Source organism: Centruroides sculpturatus, unplaced genomic scaffold, assembly GCF_000671375.1.
Source record: "Centruroides sculpturatus isolate CEXI.00-Female unplaced genomic scaffold, Cexi_2.0 scaffold1374, whole genome shotgun sequence".
Taxonomy (NCBI): domain Eukaryota; kingdom Metazoa; phylum Arthropoda; class Arachnida; order Scorpiones; family Buthidae; genus Centruroides; species Centruroides sculpturatus.
Genome location: NW_019385511.1, coordinates 118,204 through 138,193, shown reverse-complemented (window position 1 = coordinate 138,193; position 19,990 = coordinate 118,204). Strand labels below are relative to the sequence as shown.

Sequence of the window (19,990 nt, the reverse complement as noted above, 5' to 3'; positions counted from 1 at the left end):
GTTGTCGCGTAATACTAGAACAGACAGGCAGACGGTCAGAAAGACGTAAATTCAATTGTATACACAGTACAGTAATACCTCGATTTACGCTACCCCGACTTACGCGAACCCGGAGTTACGCGATTTTCAAATCTGTCGTTTCGTCTTTTGCTTCAGCGCGACGCAACTCTCGATTACTCGCTCCCCCCACTCTATTGTTCAGCTTAGATGTTCAGACGCGCGGAATCGACACATAGCTACAATTTATTTTGTGTCATTTATTTCTGTGTTTGTTATACTGTATCTACGGAGACTTGAGAGACTCTATGTGTACTCTATGTATGTGTATATCGAGACTTGAGAGACTTCTTATAACCGTGAATGAATCAAAAGACGAGATAAGATTAATGAGAACATTTATTAGCTTATATACAACCGACTTGGATTTTACACAAATTTCGAAATTATACCCCGAGTTACGCGAATTCGACTTACGCGGTTATCGCTCGGTCCCACCTATCGCGTAAGTTCGGGGTATTACTGTATATAGATTTATTCTATTATACTGTATAATATTTAACCACTTTTAAAATTCATTAAAGAGTTTGTAACTATTGGGAAAATAATCTACTACGTGACAGTAGATTATTTATCCTAATAGCCATATTTTATTTTAAATAAATAATACTAAAAGATTAAAAATTAAGCTAAGTTAAATTATAAAATAATTAGTAGGTTTATATGCAAGTCTAGATATGCAAAAAAAAAAAATCTTTTCATAGATATGTTTTTTTTTGCATAACTTTTTATAAGTAGCATTTCACATGACAAATCGTAACGCATCCTATTTCTAGAGAATTTCATGTTCCATCAGTCATATTTCACATAAGTGAATTATGTGAATGAAATATAGCACCTTTTCAATTTTCAAACTGAGATACATTACTTAAATATTTGATTTAATAAAATATATTTTGTCATATTTCCACAAATTATTTTGGATTTTCAAGGAAGTTTCTTCGGTAGAGCTGTATTTTCAAAAGTTTTATGTTTCTATCTCGAAGAAGAACTAAAATGAAGTATTTTTTCATACAAATATATATCTATAAATCACAAAAAAAAAAAAATTTATGAAAAATGCTTCATAGAAAATTGGGAAAAAACTAATTTAACAGTGATAAAATTTAAAGACAGCGAATAATTGATTTTTGAATATAAAGATTAAATTATATTCTAGATTTCGAGACATGAAGAGTTATTACGAGTGTTGAAATTAATGAAGATTAATATTTTTTGTTTGCTTCTCCAGTTTCTTTATTTTGTTTGATATAGTTCAATATTTTGTTCTCTGTCTTTCTTATTTTTGGATTTTGCTCAGTTACTTCTTGCTTCACGGTTGAATTATATCTACAATTTGTCTGAAAAAAATATGATTGTCCGGTATCGAACTTTACTAGTAGACAAAATGAAATAATATGTAGCGAAAAAAAAATGTTTTATAGATTATTAGAAGATATTCAACTTCTTATGAAATATTTATTTTATATTTATATAGCAAACATCTGTCAGTTTGACTGTTATTTTAAGTGGATAGATTAATGTAATTATTTAATAACTGAATGTTTCTATAAAGATAAAGTATTAATCTTCTTTGACTTAAAATTTAGATTAAAATATGTAATTACAATATAAACTAAGTACAGTAAACCTATCTACAGCAAAACCAGTTTAAAACGAACAAAATTCGGTATAGTGAGATTCTGATACACATAAATTTTACTGTATTTATATATTCAGATCAGGCCACGGCTCACTATTTTGTCGGGCTCGTTTCTCTATTACACGCTATTGGTATAGTTTTCTGACATTTAAATAACAAAAACCAGGTTTATTATTATTTTTAAACTGGTCGAAATCACGAAAATCTGGTGAAATTTGTAAAGATTGTGATAATTTATTATTTTTATGGGCCTTCTGGGTCTTTTCTGGCACAAGTATTGTGTAAATTAAAGAACCATTACCTCCTACCGGCTATCCTGCATGTATTTTAAGTTCGATTATGGTTTAATTCTATTCTAAAGCTACCTAAAAAAAATTATTTGAAGTAAAACGAGATATTATTTTTTAAAATATATTTTAATAAATTTAAATATTGCAAATTTTATTAAACTGCTACAATTTTCCTCAATTTTTGCATTCTATTATGGAAATTATTCCGAAATACTCTTACAATTTAATATATAATTTACCGAAGCAATAATATATTTTAATTTTTTTTAGTTTTATGTTTTATCTCTTTAATTTAGTTCTACAACGAATTTTTATTGTTATTATAACATAAATAATTTATTTCTAAGGCTACAGATAATTCCTTTTAAGAACTATTGTTTAGAGAATTTTCATCAAAATTAAACTTTGAAAAGTTATACGAATTGTTGATTTTTTCAAGACTTTTTCTCTCATTTTAGAATTTGAAAACGGCAGTCAGACATATTTAACTTGAGAAACGGCCGAAGAGAAAGTGTAAGCTTAATTTAATTCTTTTAACGGACAGCAGATGGCACAGTCGAATGGACTTATTTATGACGAGAGCGGTAATAAACACGTGATTGTAGAATTAAGATGTGTCATCTGTACAAAAGAATTTAACTCAGCCAGTTTTTTTTTCTTTCTACTTTTTTTTAAAAAATAGATGGCCTCCATCCTCTATTTATCTTTTACGATGAGAAATTTTGATAAAGCTTTTAATTATCTAACACTTTTAATTTTTGTTGATTTATATGCAAATAAATCGTATGGAAATAGCTTAAGAAAAGAAACTTTTCTCATTACGATAACTTTGTCAAAAGTTATTTTTACGAAATATTGTCTATATATTAGTTACACACACATTCTTAGTTAAATTGATTCTCGACAGATGGCAGCAGCAAAAAATAGATTTATTTTATAAATTAAAAAAATTTTTTTCCTTATTAATTTAAATATTAAGCAGAATTTTCTATTATTATTATTATTATTAAAATTAGCTTTTTAGAAGCGAAAATATTAAATAACAAGCGATTTTTTATATTCTATACTTTAATTTTTTTCTCTTTTATGCAGTAATAATAAATTTTAATTAAAAGATCAAAATCTTTATATGACACATAGTTCTGCTATTCTAGTAAATTATATTATCATGTGAAAGTATCCGTGATTAGTTCTGTCACCCTTTAGATCACGCAATTTGATTTTAACCAATGAAAGAAAACTAGATCTGTTATAAAGCATAATATATCGTTCGATAAACGCGATGGTATTCAAATTAAAAGAATGGAGCAGACATAAAGTCGATGCGCGCTATTGAAATGTTAAACAGAAAAGGTGCTTAAACCCATTTCTTTTACCAACATCAAACTTATTTTCACATAAATATTCATTATTTTTCTTAATTGTGCGAATCACTTGAATACTATTTAGCAATAGTATAAATTTTAAATTACTATAAACATGCAATATTTAAAAAATTAAGTGTAAGGCGTTTGACTAATCTATGGGGAATCCAGGATCGAATGAGGACGAGCAATCTTAGGAATTTTCATAGCGGTTTGTTCTGGATATGTCCAACCCTCGCCCTCAACACTTGGCCGCCTTAATGTGGGCCTGGCCTAGCCTATGAGTCTGAAAAGCCCTCTTAGTATATATATATATATATAGGACTATAATAATTATCGGAGATTAATATAAAATTTATTAAATTACAAAATGTAAAAGTTACTAAAAAAGTAAAAAGATGAAAAGAAAAGATTTCGTTCTGTTAAGTCAGAATATTTTATAAATGCGAAATAAATAGGCTAAAGTATTTATAATAAAATTTATCAAGTAATTTTGTTATTAGATTCCGCTTATTGTAATCACAAATATTATTATCAAGCGTTTAACGTTATCAAAATTAGTACAGTACAGTACGTCCCAAAATATTGTCGATATCCAGCCATCATCGTTTTCCGATGAAGATCTATCAATGCTCCTAAATCGAAAAAAATGTTTTGCCTAAATTATTTATTAACTCGAACTAAAGGACAGCCAATATTCTATGAAAAAGTAGTTATGAGGCATAATAATACGTATTTTAAAAATCTGTTCAGCAACGAGTTGCATAACTTTCCCGGCCAAACTTTAAAATTGTGTGTGGTCTGTTATGAGATTTTATTTTAAAAACTTTTTATATTATTAATTATTATAAAATGATAAAAAGCCTTATTTTTATAGAAGTTTTATGAGTTTTATAAAAAATTGCGAATGCTAATAACAAGTAAAATCTTCATTAAGTTCGTCCCATTCCAGATATGATAAGTGATCCTCTTCACCTTTAACCACCAAAATTTAATAGCATCCGTCCTTGAGAAATTTTTAGAGGGTTTTATCCCGGATCTTCTAGTGGGCTGTGTCCTTAAATGTGTTGGCCATCCGGGTTAACATAAATAATAAAAGCCTATCCATGGAACTATCCATGGAAAATCTCGAGAGTTAAGATACATTTGAACCTGGATTCCAGACGGCTATAGAAAAATAATTTTCAAACATTTTCGAGGGATGCACTTTCTACTTTCTGAAAAATTCTGCACTCCGTACACGTAAAAGCATATTGGCGTATTCTTAGGATATATTTTTTACATTTTTTTTTTTCTTTGAAGGTATACCTACCGATTATATTTCAACACAAAATTAAAATAGCACACAAAGATATCTATCGCTAAATGAAATAGAATTTTTATGATATTACATTGTAGTCGTAACTAAAATGATAAGATAACTTTAAAATGTAATAATGTTAATGACATAAACACGTAAATTGCGAATGTTTTTAGTGTTACATTGTTCGAAAACTAATGAATAAAACATTAAGTATGTGTGGCTGTTGTAGCCTACCCGAAAATAAACAATGATATTGATCATATCTTCGCACTTTCCTACAAAGAGTCTTGCACCTCACTGCTTTGGGGATGCCTTTTATCATAATATGTCCAATCGTAATTTAACAAAATAAAAATGATTTTTTTAAATAAATTCGCAAATCAAATAACAATCGAAAATATATTACAAAATTAAATATTTAATGCTAACATTATATAATAAAATATAATAATTATTATTTTATTATAATATATATAGAACTTCAAAATAAGATTAAAAGAAAAATATTTAGTTAGCGTTTCCACCGATAGATGGCAATTTTAAAGTTGAAGAAAATGGCGGATGTCTGTGAAGTGTGTGGAAGTGTCACGTGGAAGTACAAAGTGCCTTGTTGCTTAATTAAATAGTAAGTTATAAGTTTACCCAGAATATCGCAGTCGGACATTATTATTAAGTCTTCATAAGAATTTGAAATTAATGTTAAAATGGAAAATTGATGCTTTTTTACTTTGTTGTGAAAATTCGCTCTTTGTTTTAAAAAATGATTATTTTGGCCTCTATATCTTATGAAGAATCATATTTACGAGCCATTCATAAATGACGCGCACCAAAATTTCATATTTAACTCCCATGTCACTCATTGCCACATCAAGACAAACCATCTTCACATTGGTTGTCATCTTCTCCTCAGAGCCATTACATTAGTTTGAATAAAAACATTATTAATTAATTATATAATAGATATTAACATAAAATTATTTATTTACACTTTTATAAAAATAAAATACTATGTAACAATAGCATTACAATTAATGTGAAAACAGTTCCAAGTGCTTTAAAAGTAACAAAAACTATCTGATTTGCAGGAGTTTACTCCTTTATAAAAAATACTTCATAAGTAAAGTGAACTCCAGCAAAGGAGTTTGTGTTTTGTTTAATTGAGGTGTAGCATCAGCAAAGCCTCTTCTATGTGGCTTATAGAATTGAGTGATTCTCAAAATTTGATTGGTCAATTTTGATTAAACTTTGTCTTTTTATATAATATGAAATGAGAAAATTAAGAAGTTAATAAAAATTAGGGAGTTGTATGATTTCACTTTAAAGATACAAGGTTGCTAGCATGAGTTTGTGCAATTTTTTAATTTTTCTTTTATGCCAGCTGTGATGTCACTTCAGTAGTAGTAACAAGTGGTCATCATAGATGCCCTCAAAACAATATTTGATGATTTACTAGCACTTCAACTTGATTCTTAGTTTGTGTTTGGACAGAAAATGAACTGTCCTAGTAGCATTACATTAACAAATTTTTACTTTTGCTACAAGCTAGGTATTAAGAATAATTATATTTATAAAAATATAAATAGATTAGTTAAAATTTTATAAATGCTTAAAAAATTCTATTATTTCCACGAGTTTGAGTTATTCTTCAATTGATGATACTGTTAGAATATTGGAGGCATGTGTGTCCAGGGAAAGTTTTGTCTGGAGATTGTTTTATCAATATCCATACACTTGGCATCATCTACATTATATAAATTATAACAAGCATAAAAATATATTTTATTTTTGCCAAATGCAATCAGTACCTTTTCACAATTATAAGCAATCCCTACATAAGTAAAAATACCAAAATAAAATGTAAATCTGGGAATGACCTTATATAAATTATCCCAAAACTTACTTCCATAGTAGTTAAATGACTTTAAAAAATCAACAAAACCATCTATTGTATTGATATGTGAACATTGTGGAATTTACCATGGTTCTGTTAAGATACAGGTATCTCACAAACAACACTATATTGGTATTGCAAGTACTGAACAATTTACAAAGAAAGTAAGGCCCAAGTGTTACTGCTATGAGTTGTAATATATTTTATTATACAGCAGTCCTGAAAACTTGGCCTAATGTGGACCAAAGGGTGGCCGAGTTTGTGAAAATGCTGGGTTATCAGGAATCAGGCTAAAAAAGAATAAGTAAGAGTGTGGAGTTCTCAGAAAATACTGTACTGTACTTGTATGTATTGTTTGCTTGAGAATATAACAGAGAATAAACTGCCCAAATATCCTTAAACAAAGGAAAAGTATGTACTTTATGAAGGCATAGAGCCATTACTACACAAAAATGAAAATTAATGAATACAGAGTGTACAGTAATTTACCTGATAAGACAGACCTCAGAAAAATATTTAATAAAACATAAATCTGTCTATAATGAAAATTAGATGTTTTTTTGCTCTGCCAGGGTTTGGCCGGGTTATTGAGTGCCGAGTTTTCGGGACTCTACTGTATTATAATATTCTTTAATTCTTTGTTTAATTAAATTATTTTCTTTATATAATATCACAATATTATTTATTATTAATGTGATATTATAAATAAACAAAGAACATTATAATATAATAAAATATGTAAATAACATTAATTCAAATAAAGAAATAATGCAGGATGCATGCTGTGATAAGATAGTATGGTATTTTCCTGTGAAGATAGTTGTGGTATTTTCCACAAAGATAGTTGTGGTATTTTCCACTGAAGAGCCTGTGTTTAAGACAAAATGCATTTGGAAATTGTATTTTAAAGTTTTAATCCAAATAAAAATTTTTTGCAGAGAATTTTAACATCATAATATTTTAATTCTCAGAAGTTGGTGTAGATTGAGTAGTTAAGCTCAAATGATTTTTCTTGTAAAAATTTTAAAAATTATATAGGCCTATAATGAACAACCAAATCCATTGAAGAAACTTTTATTAGTATTATTTAGTTTTTTTTATGTTTTATTTTTATAGGTATTCCATATGACTAACTTTTATACTTCCTAGACAAGAATTAAAAGATTATAATTTGGATAAATGGGGTTCCACTGTATTTTGTCATTCTTGTTGGACTGCAATTTGAAAAAAATTGTAGACCTATAAATTCCCACTGTCATTCGTCTGTTCATCTTTCCTTAATCTCAAGAATGGTGTTAGATAGATGAAAGAAGAGAACACTTATAGAAATGTTAGGGATAGGAGGTTCAATTAACTATATATGAACTTCTGATGCAAACCAGAAGTCACATTATTTTAATTCAAAAATTTTTCTATGAAAAGTGTTAGATAGATGACCAGCACAACTTTATTGTTAAAGGAAAAGTATGGTGTACAGGGAGAAGCCATTACTAATTTGAGATGGAGAGCATATATTTTATTAAAAAAATTAAAAATATGATTAAAAATTGCAGCTCAGCATTGTGACAGTGTCACAATAAATAATTGTTTTTACGTATTACTTCAATGTTAAAATGATGTAACAGTATGATGATCTATCTTGCTTTCATGATATAAAAGTTTTTTCACTTGAGTTTCTAGATATATTTTAGAGCTGAAAGAGCTAGAACATTTAATTTTGTAAAGTTTTTATTATTATTATTATTATAAATTTACTATTTTTCATATTTTGTTAAAAGCATATTTTTCTTTATCAAAATTAGGACTTATTGTTTACTTTTATTAACTGGAGAGATTACTTTAGTTGAAGTTTTAACTCTATCTCACATTGTATTGTTATTAAAATTAATATGATTAAATGTGTATATGAAAAGAAAAATTTTGTTTCAATGATTCTGAGCTTATTTAGAAAATGAGAGTATTTAAGCTCATTTCTGATCTAAATGCCAAAAATTATAGATTCAGTTTAACTTGTTAAAGAAATAATAATGAGTTATATAATGAAAATCCTATCAATATGAGATGTTTAGTCATAACCAAATCTTATATATAGAAGTTTTATTTTAAGAAATAATAAATTGTCTCATTTTTTAAAATTAATTATACTGTATTTGAATATCAGAGAAAACAATAAATTTATTAAAATTTTATATATTAACATATAAAATACATTATAAATTACTTTTTGTAAATAATTTTTTATATTTTCATACCTTTTATAGTTGCTCGGTGACTTGTTATAAAAAACATAAAGAAACTGGTTGTTCAAAACAGAATACAGAACAGAAATTGCGTAGTCAAGATGAAGTCCAGTGTTTAGATAAAAATGGTAATTTTGATTTTATTCAGTTTATGGGTCACGTGGAAGTACAAAGTGCCTTGTTGCTTAATTAAATNATTTCACATAAGTGAATTATGTGAATGAAATATAGCACCTTTTCAATTTTCAAACTGAGATACATTACTTAAATATTTGATTTAATAAAATATATTTTGTCATATTTCCACAAATTATTTTGGATTTTCAAGGAAGTTTCTTCGGTAGAGCTGTATTTTCAAAAGTTTTATGTTTCTATCTCGAAGAAGAACTAAAATGAAGTATTTTTTCATACAAATATATATCTATAAATCACAAAAAAAAAAAAAAATTTATGAAAAATGCTTCATAGAAAATTGGGAAAAAACTAATTTAACAGTGATAAAATTTAAAGACAGCGAATAATTGATTTTTGAATATAAAGATTAAATTATATTCTAGATTTCGAGACATGAAGAGTTATTACGAGTGTTGAAATTAATGAAGATTAATATTTTTTGTTTGCTTCTCCAGTTTCTTTATTTTGTTTGATATAGTTCAATATTTTGTTCTCTGTCTTTCTTATTTTTGGATTTTGCTCAGTTACTTTTTGCTTCACGGTTGAATTATATCTACAATTTGTCTGAAAAAAATATGATTGTCCGGTATCGAACTTTACTAGTAGATAAAATGAAATAATATGTAGCGAAAAAAAAATGTTTTATAGATTATTAGAAGATATTCAACTTCTTATGAAATATTTATTTTATATTTATATAGCAAACATCTGTCAGTTTGACTGTTATTTTAAGTGGATAGATTAATGTAATTATTTAATAACTGAATGTTTCTATAAAGATAAAGTATTAATCTTCTTTGACTTAAAATTTAGATTAAAATATGTAATTACAATATAAACTAAGTACAGTAAACCTATCTACAGCAAAACCAGTTTAAAACGAACAAAATTCGGTACAGTGAGATTCTGATACACATAAATTTTACTGTATTTATATATTCAGATCAGGCCACGGCTCACTATTTTGTCGGGCTCGTTTCTCTATTACACGCTATTGGTATAGTTTTCTGACATTTAAATAACAAAAACCAGGTTTATTATTATTTTTAAACTGGTCGAAATCACGAAAATCTGGTGAAATTTGTAAAGATTGTGATAATTTATTATTTTTATGGGCCTTCTGGGTCTTTTCTGGCACAAGTATTGTGTAAATTAAAGAACCATTACCTCATACCGGCTATCCTGCATGTATTTTAAGTTCGATTATGGTTTAATTCTATTCTAAAGCTACCTAAAAAAAATTATTTGAAGTAAAACGAGATATTATTTTTTAAAATATATTTTAATAAATTTAAATATTGCAAATTTTATTAAACTGCTACAATTTTCCTCAATTTTTGCATTCTATTATGGAAATTATTCCGAAATACTCTTACAATTTAATATATAATTTACCGAAGCAATAATATATTTTAATTTTTTTTAGTTTTATGTTTTATCTCTTTAATTTAGTTCTACAACGAATTTTTATTGTTATTATAACATAAATAATTTATTTCTAAGGCTACAGATAATTCCTTTTAAGAACTATTGTTTAGAGAATTTTCATCAAAATTAAACTTTGAAAAGTTATACGAATTGTTGATTTTTTCAAGACTTTTTCTCTCATTTTAGAATTTGAAAACGGCAGTCAGACATATTTAACTTGAGAAACGGCCGAAGAGAAAGTGTAAGCTTAATTTAATTCTTTTAACGGACAGCAGATGGCACAGTCGAATGGACTTATTTATGACGAGAGCGGTAATAAACACGTGATTGTAGAATTAAGATGTGTCATCTGTACAAAAGAATTTAACTCAGCCAGTTTTTTTTTCTTTCTACTTTTTTTTAAAAAATAGATGGCCTCCATCCTCTATTTATCTTTTACGATGAGAAATTTTGATAAAGCTTTTAATTATCTAACACTTTTAATTTTTGTTGATTTATATGCAAATAAATCGTATGGAAATAGCTTAAGAAAAGAAACTTTTCTCATTACGATAACTTTGTCAAAAGTTATTTTTACGAAATATTGTCTATATATTAGTTACACACACATTCTTAGTTAAATTGATTCTCGACAGATGGCAGCAGCAAAAAATAGATTTATTTTATAAATTAAAAAAATTTTTTTCCTTATTAATTTAAATATTAAGCAGAATTTTCTATTATTATTATTATTATTAAAATTAGCTTTTTAGAAGCGAAAATATTAAATAACAAGCGATTTTTTATATTCTATACTTTAATTTTTTTCTCTTTTATGCAGTAATAATAAATTTTAATTAAAAGATCAAAATCTTTATATGACACATAGTTCTGCTATTCTAGTAAATTATATTATCATGTGAAAGTATCCGTGATTAGTTCTGTCACCCTTTAGATCACGCAATTTGATTTTAACCAATGAAAGAAAACTAGATCTGTTATAAAGCATAATATATCGTTCGATAAACGCGATGGTATTCAAATTAAAAGAATGGAGCAGACATAAAGTCGATGCGCGCTATTGAAATGTTAAACAGAAAAGGTGCTTAAACCCATTTCTTTTACCAACATCAAACTTATTTTCACATAAATATTCATTATTTTTCTTAATTGTGCGAATCACTTGAATACTATTTAGCAATAGTATAAATTTTAAATTACTATAAACATGCAATATTTAAAAAATTAAGTGTAAGGCGTTTGACTAATCTATGGGGAATCCAGGATCGAATGAGGACGAGCAATCTTAGGAATTTTCATAGCGGTTTGTTCTGGATATGTCCAACCCTCGCCCTCAACACTTGGCCGCCTTAATGTGGGCCTGGCCTAGCCTATGAGTCTGAAAAGCCCTCTTAGTATATATATATATATATAGGACTATAATAATTATCGGAGATTAATATAAAATTTATTAAATTACAAAATGTAAAAGTTACTAAAAAAGTAAAAAGATGAAAAGAAAAGATTTCGTTCTGTTAAGTCAGAATATTTTATAAATGCGAAATAAATAGGCTAAAGTATTTATAATAAAATTTATCAAGTAATTTTGTTATTAGATTCCGCTTATTGTAATCACAAATATTATTATCAAGCGTTTAACGTTATCAAAATTAGTACAGTACAGTACGTCCCAAAATATTGTCGATATCCAGCCATCATCGTTTTCCGATGAAGATCTATCAATGCTCCTAAATCGAAAAAAATGTTTTGCCTAAATTATTTATTAACTCGAACTAAAGGACAGCCAATATTCTATGAAAAAGTAGTTATGAGGCATAATAATACGTATTTTAAAAATCTGTTCAGCAACGAGTTGCATAACTTTCCCGGCCAAACTTTAAAATTGTGTGTGGTCTGTTATGAGATTTTATTTTAAAAACTTTTTATATTATTAATTATTATAAAATGATAAAAAGCCTTATTTTTATAGAAGTTTTATGAGTTTTATAAAAAATTGCGAATGCTAATAACAAGTAAAATCTTCATTAAGTTCGTCCCATTCCAGATATGATAAGTGATCCTCTTCACCTTTAACCACCAAAATTTAATAGCATCCGTCCTTGAGAAATTTTTAGAGGGTTTTATCCCGGATCTTCTAGTGGGCTGTGTCCTTAAATGTGTTGGCCATCCGGGTTAACATAAATAATAAAAGCCTATCCATGGAACTATCCATGGAAAATCTCGAGAGTTAAGATACATTTGAACCTGGATTCCAGACGGCTATAGAAAAATAATTTTCAAACATTTTCGAGGGATGCACTTTCTACTTTCTGAAAAATTCTGCACTCCGTACACGTAAAAGCATATTGGCGTATTCTTAGGATATATTTTTTACATTTTTTTTTTTCTTTGAAGGTATACCTACCGATTATATTTCAACACAAAATTAAAATAGCACACAAAGATATCTATCGCTAAATGAAATAGAATTTTTATGATATTACATTGTAGTCGTAACTAAAATGATAAGATAACTTTAAAATGTAATAATGTTAATGACATAAACACGTAAATTGCGAATGTTTTTAGTGTTACATTGTTCGAAAACTAATGAATAAAACATTAAGTATGTGTGGCTGTTGTAGCCTACCCGAAAATAAACAATGATATTGATCATATCTTCGCACTTTCCTACAAAGAGTCTTGCACCTCACTGCTTTGGGGATGCCTTTTATCATAATATGTCCAATCGTAATTTAACAAAATAAAAATGATTTTTTTAAATAAATTCGCAAATCAAATAACAATCGAAAATATATTACAAAATTAAATATTTAATGCTAACATTATATAATAAAATATAATAATTATTATTTTATTATAATATATATAGAACTTCAAAATAAGATTAAAAGAAAAATATTTAGTTAGCGTTTCCACCGATAGATGGCAATTTTAAAGTTGAAGAAAATGGCGGATGTCTGTGAAGTGTGTGGAAGTGTCACGTGGAAGTACAAAGTGCCTTGTTGCTTAATTAAATAGTAAGTTATAAGTTTACCCAGAATATCGCAGTCGGACATTATTATTAAGTCTTCATAAGAATTTGAAATTAATGTTAAAATGGAAAATTGATGCTTTTTTACTTTGTTGTGAAAATTCGCTCTTTGTTTTAAAAAATGATTATTTTGGCCTCTATATCTTATGAAGAATCATATTTACGAGCCATTCATAAATGACGCGCACCAAAATTTCATATTTAACTCCCATGTCACTCATTGCCACATCAAGACAAACCATCTTCACATTGGTTGTCATCTTCTCCTCAGAGCCATTACATTAGTTTGAATAAAAACATTATTAATTAATTATATAATAGATATTAACATAAAATTATTTATTTACACTTTTATAAAAATAAAATACTATGTAACAATAGCATTACAATTAATGTGAAAACAGTTCCAAGTGCTTTAAAAGTAACAAAAACTATCTGATTTGCAGGAGTTTACTCCTTTATAAAAAATACTTCATAAGTAAAGTGAACTCCAGCAAAGGAGTTTGTGTTTTGTTTAATTGAGGTGTAGCATCAGCAAAGCCTCTTCTATGTGGCTTATAGAATTGAGTGATTCTCAAAATTTGATTGGTCAATTTTGATTAAACTTTGTCTTTTTATATAATATGAAATGAGAAAATTAAGAAGTTAATAAAAATTAGGGAGTTGTATGATTTCACTTTAAAGATACAAGGTTGCTAGCATGAGTTTGTGCAATTTTTTAATTTTTCTTTTATGCCAGCTGTGATGTCACTTCAGTAGTAGTAACAAGTGGTCATCATAGATGCCCTCAAAACAATATTTGATGATTTACTAGCACTTCAACTTGATTCTTAGTTTGTGTTTGGACAGAAAATGAACTGTCCTAGTAGCATTACATTAACAAATTTTTACTTTTGCTACAAGCTAGGTATTAAGAATAATTATATTTATAAAAATATAAATAGATTAGTTAAAATTTTATAAATGCTTAAAAAATTCTATTATTTCCACGAGTTTGAGTTATTCTTCAATTGATGATACTGTTAGAATATTGGAGGCATGTGTGTCCAGGGAAAGTTTTGTCTGGAGATTGTTTTATCAATATCCATACACTTGGCATCATCTACATTATATAAATTATAACAAGCATAAAAATATATTTTATTTTTGCCAAATGCAATCAGTACCTTTTCACAATTATAAGCAATCCCTACATAAGTAAAAATACCAAAATAAAATGTAAATCTGGGAATGACCTTATATAAATTATCCCAAAACTTACTTCCATAGTAGTTAAATGACTTTAAAAAATCAACAAAACCATCTATTGTATTGATATGTGAACATTGTGGAATTTACCATGGTTCTGTTAAGATACAGGTATCTCACAAACAACACTATATTGGTATTGCAAGTACTGAACAATTTACAAAGAAAGTAAGGCCCAAGTGTTACTGCTATGAGTTGTAATATATTTTATTATACAGCAGTCCTGAAAACTTGGCCTAATGTGGACCAAAGGGTGGCCGAGTTTGTGAAAATGCTGGGTTATCAGGAATCAGGCTAAAAAAGAATAAGTAAGAGTGTGGAGTTCTCAGAAAATACTGTACTGTACTTGTATGTATTGTTTGCTTGAGAATATAACAGAGAATAAACTGCCCAAATATCCTTAAACAAAGGAAAAGTATGTACTTTATGAAGGCATAGAGCCATTACTACACAAAAATGAAAATTAATGAATACAGAGTGTACAGTAATTTACCTGATAAGACAGACCTCAGAAAAATATTTAATAAAACATAAATCTGTCTATAATGAAAATTAGATGTTTTTTTGCTCTGCCAGGGTTTGGCCGGGTTATTGAGTGCCGAGTTTTCGGGACTCTACTGTATTATAATATTCTTTAATTCTTTGTTTAATTAAATTATTTTCTTTATATAATATCACAATATTATTTATTATTAATGTGATATTATAAATAAACAAAGAACATTATAATATAATAAAATATGTAAATAACATTAATTCAAATAAAGAAATAATGCAGGATGCATGCTGTGATAAGATAGTATGGTATTTTCCTGTGAAGATAGTTGTGGTATTTTCCACAAAGATAGTTGTGGTATTTTCCACTGAAGAGCCTGTGTTTAAGACAAAATGCATTTGGAAATTGTATTTTAAAGTTTTAATCCAAATAAAAATTTTTTGCAGAGAATTTTAACATCATAATATTTTAATTCTCAGAAGTTGGTGTAGATTGAGTAGTTAAGCTCAAATGATTTTTCTTGTAAAAATTTTAAAAATTATATAGGCCTATAATGAACAACCAAATCCATTGAAGAAACTTTTATTAGTATTATTTAGTTTTTTTTATGTTTTATTTTTATAGGTATTCCATATGACTAACTTTTATACTTCCTAGACAAGAATTAAAAGATTATAATTTGGATAAATGGGGTTCCACTGTATTTTGTCATTCTTGTTGGACTGCAATTTGAAAAAAATTGTAGACCTATAAATTCCCACTGTCATTCGTCTGTTCATCTTTCCTTAATCTCAAGAATGGTGTTAGATAGATGAAAGAAGAGAACACTTATAGAAATGTTAGGGATAGGAGGTTCAATTAACTATATATGAACTTCTGATGCAAACCAGAAGTCACATTATTTTAATTCAAAAATTTTTCTATGAAAAGTGTTAGATAGATGACCAGCACAACTTTATTGTTAAAGGAAAAGTATGGTGTACAGGGAGAAGCCATTACTAATTTGAGATGGAGAGCATATATTTTATTAAAAAAATTAAAAATATGATTAAAAATTGCAGCTCAGCATTGTGACAGTGTCACAATAAATAATTGTTTTTACGTATTACTTCAATGTTAAAATGATGTAACAGTATGATGATCTATCTTGCTTTCATGATATAAAAGTTTTTTCACTTGAGTTTCTAGATATATTTTAGAGCTGAAAGAGCTAGAACATTTAATTTTGTAAAGTTTTTATTATTATTATTATTATAAATTTACTATTTTTCATATTTTGTTAAAAGCATATTTTTCTTTATCAAAATTAGGACTTATTGTTTACTTTTATTAACTGGAGAGATTACTTTAGTTGAAGTTTTAACTCTATCTCACATTGTATTGTTATTAAAATTAATATGATTAAATGTGTATATGAAAAGAAAAATTTTGTTTCAATGATTCTGAGCTTATTTAGAAAATGAGAGTATTTAAGCTCATTTCTGATCTAAATGCCAAAAATTATAGATTCAGTTTAACTTGTTAAAGAAATAATAATGAGTTATATAATGAAAATCCTATCAATATGAGATGTTTAGTCATAACCAAATCTTATATATAGAAGTTTTATTTTAAGAAATAATAAATTGTCTCATTTTTTAAAATTAATTATACTGTATTTGAATATCAGAGAAAACAATAAATTTATTAAAATTTTATATATTAACATATAAAATACATTATAAATTACTTTTTGTAAATAATTTTTTATATTTTCATACCTTTTATAGTTGCTCGGTGACTTGTTATAAAAAACATAAAGAAACTGGTTGTTCAAAACAGAATACAGAACAGAAATTGCGTAGTCAAGATGAAGTCCAGTGTTTAGATAAAAATGGTAATTTTGATTTTATTCAGTTTATGGTAAAAGGTTTCTTTTCCATTAAACTTTATCAATGACATTACAATATTAATTGAACTGAAAGACTTGTTAGAAAAATTTTATGAAGTAAATAAATATGTTCTTATATAAAAATAAGAATACTTTATAAATATTTTAAGTTTGAAATTATCTTAGTATTTTGCAAACACTAACTTTTAACTATTTGTAACTATTTAAACAACTTACTTATTTAATTTTTAATTTTTTGAAAATATATTTTACTTAAAATTATTTTATTCCTTTTTCAAATGCAATATTAAATATATAAAAAAATAAAATTGATATGCTAAGATAATTTTTTCACTGTAAATATTATAAATCAGTTGAGTTTATGGTTTAATGCAAAGCTTTGTAGAGTGCTGTGAGATGGCCTTGGAGATCATGAACAAAAGCAGCATTTTCATTAAATAAAATTTATTTAGATGTAATGTGATAGCATTTTTATATGGTATGGAAAAATTGAAAATGTAAAATGATTAATACAGTGGAAATAAAAAATACTATACAAAGGAAAAATTAAATAAATGGATTGTAGGGTATACTGCAAATGGAGTCATGAGTTATAACTGTTAACAGAATATATTTAAAACAGCTTTTGTTTTTAAGGAATTTTTGTAAGGTTATTAAATATTTTTGTTTTTAATCAATTTTTGAAAATTTTAATAAACTATTTAATAGAGAGAATTAATAGAGAGAATTATATTTATGATAAAAAACTATTTAATAGAGAGAATTTTAATAGAGAGAATTATATTTATGATAAAAAAAAGAACAATATATTTTTTATAGTTATAAATTGTTTTGTATTATATTATAAATTTATTTAAATTGATAAGTCTTTAATTATATGATGCTATTCTGTCTCAGTTTGAAATATAGATTCATGAATAATATAATAATTAAATCTTATATTTTATGACTAGCAGGTGATGATGATGCAGAATATCAATTTATAACTGAAGATACAGTTCTAAAGGAAAAATTAAAATTATTATGTAAGTTAAAAAGAAAATTTATTTTATTATTATATAAAATATATTAAAAACAATATTAATGTAGCAAGAGGAAGAAATGTTTTCTTTATACAAATACGATTTTCAGATGTGTGCTTAAATTTTGATTTCATCAAATTATAATAAAGAACAGAAATATGCTAATTAATTAATAGTTGATAACATTTATGCTTTACAATTTTCAAATGACAGAATTAGTTAGAAAAAATATTTTATAATTCTAGTAAGTTATTTAAATTGTCTAATAATTTAATAATTATATATTAATAGTGGAAATGTATTTGTTGGTGGAATAAGTATAAAGTATAAATTATGATAAATGTATTCTATAAGCAACAGATTTGCAGCATTAGCTAAGAACAGTTACAAAAATTATATTGGCATAATAAATACACTAAACATTAATCTTACTTCTACTTTTCAATTTTTCAAATTATTTAATTGTTCTTTTTTTATTTTTATATAAATTATTTCTGCTGTCATCTACACAATATTACACTGATATATAAAAATACAGTTGACTAAAACATTGTTAGCTTAACATAATCAGTATGAGTTTTAACTTAAATCTAATATATTAATAAAATCATACATATTTTATAATTCAAATATAATATTTAATATTTGTTTGCATTCTGGATTTTACAATTTTTGAACACACTTGATGAACCTTTATGTTCAGTAATGTTTAAAATTTGTGAAACAAATGTTTTCGACCTCACTTAAGGTCTGCTTCAGATTAAAATATGAACATCCATGAAATGAATTTTTCAAATGATTTATATAAAAGTTTCATTGTTTACTTAAATATATTTATATCCCTGACAACTGAAAGGTTTTTTGAAAATTATGAATTTTGTCATAATGATAAATCAAAGCATTTAATTATTATACACTCCTCAAAAATAAAATTGTAACACCATTTGTTTATTCAATAAACATTGTGCCCAATGAATATGGGTTCCCATAGGCAGCTATATAGACCACTATATAGTGAGACGATTAATTGTTGCCTGAGGTATCTTGCCAAGCTTCATCCACTGTGGTGCACATGCATATAGTATGTGGCAGTGGTCCCTGCTGCACCTCACATTGGATGAGATCCCACGAATGCTCAATGGGGGAGAGATTCAATGATGCTGCCAGCCAGAGAAGAATGTGTATTCTGTTCAGACTGGTGAGAGTTCACTATGCAACATGTGGTTGGGAATTATTTTGCTAAAACACCATGTTGGGTGCAGGATGCAGCCTGCACCAGTGGCCAAACCATGGTCCTCACAATTCATATGACATACTGTTATGTTATCAGAGTGCCAGAAATATGCACCAAGCATCCACTCATTGAAAATGATGACACCCCAAACCATGATGTCTGGTGTGGACTGGTGTGAAAAGGACTGGCACTTCATGTTCCATCGCCAAGCCTGTCCATGGTTATCATTCCACCATAAACAGAATCGGGATTCATCCATAAACAATACTCAATGCCATTCAGGGGTCCAATTGCAATTACAACACCACACCAGGCATGCAGCCAACTTCATGCAACCTGTTGCAAATGATTAGGTGGATACAGATGCACCCATTACGGTGACAGGCAGCTTGGGATTCCATATACCATGAGAAATGGGTCCCATAGGCTGTTCAGCAAATCTGCAACTCTGTTGTGCACTGGTGTGATCCACTCCATCTTTGGCATGGATCACACCATGATGGACACAGGACCGGATGTTCCTGTGTCCATCATGTTACGCAATGCTGGATGACACTCATGTCATGCCCAACACATGTGGAAACTGTGCACATCAACAAATTGAGGATATGGTCTTGATCCCCAGCTGTTACCTGGTGGTGAGTTATTCAACTTGCTGTTGTCTCAGGCATTTTCT

General features: G+C 27.2%; 1 long non-coding RNA gene across 1 annotated transcript; it reads left to right on the top strand.

Annotated features, from left to right (window-relative positions):
- The first annotated feature begins 3,284 nt into the window (after nt 1-3,284).
- Nucleotides 3,285-8,825, top strand: LOC111639672. The gene is made up of 3 exons (XR_002759114.1): nt 3,285-3,342; nt 5,187-5,281; nt 8,809-8,825. It is a non-coding gene; the product is annotated as an uncharacterized LOC111639672 (long non-coding RNA).
- The last annotated feature ends 11,165 nt before the right edge of the window (nt 8,826-19,990 follow it).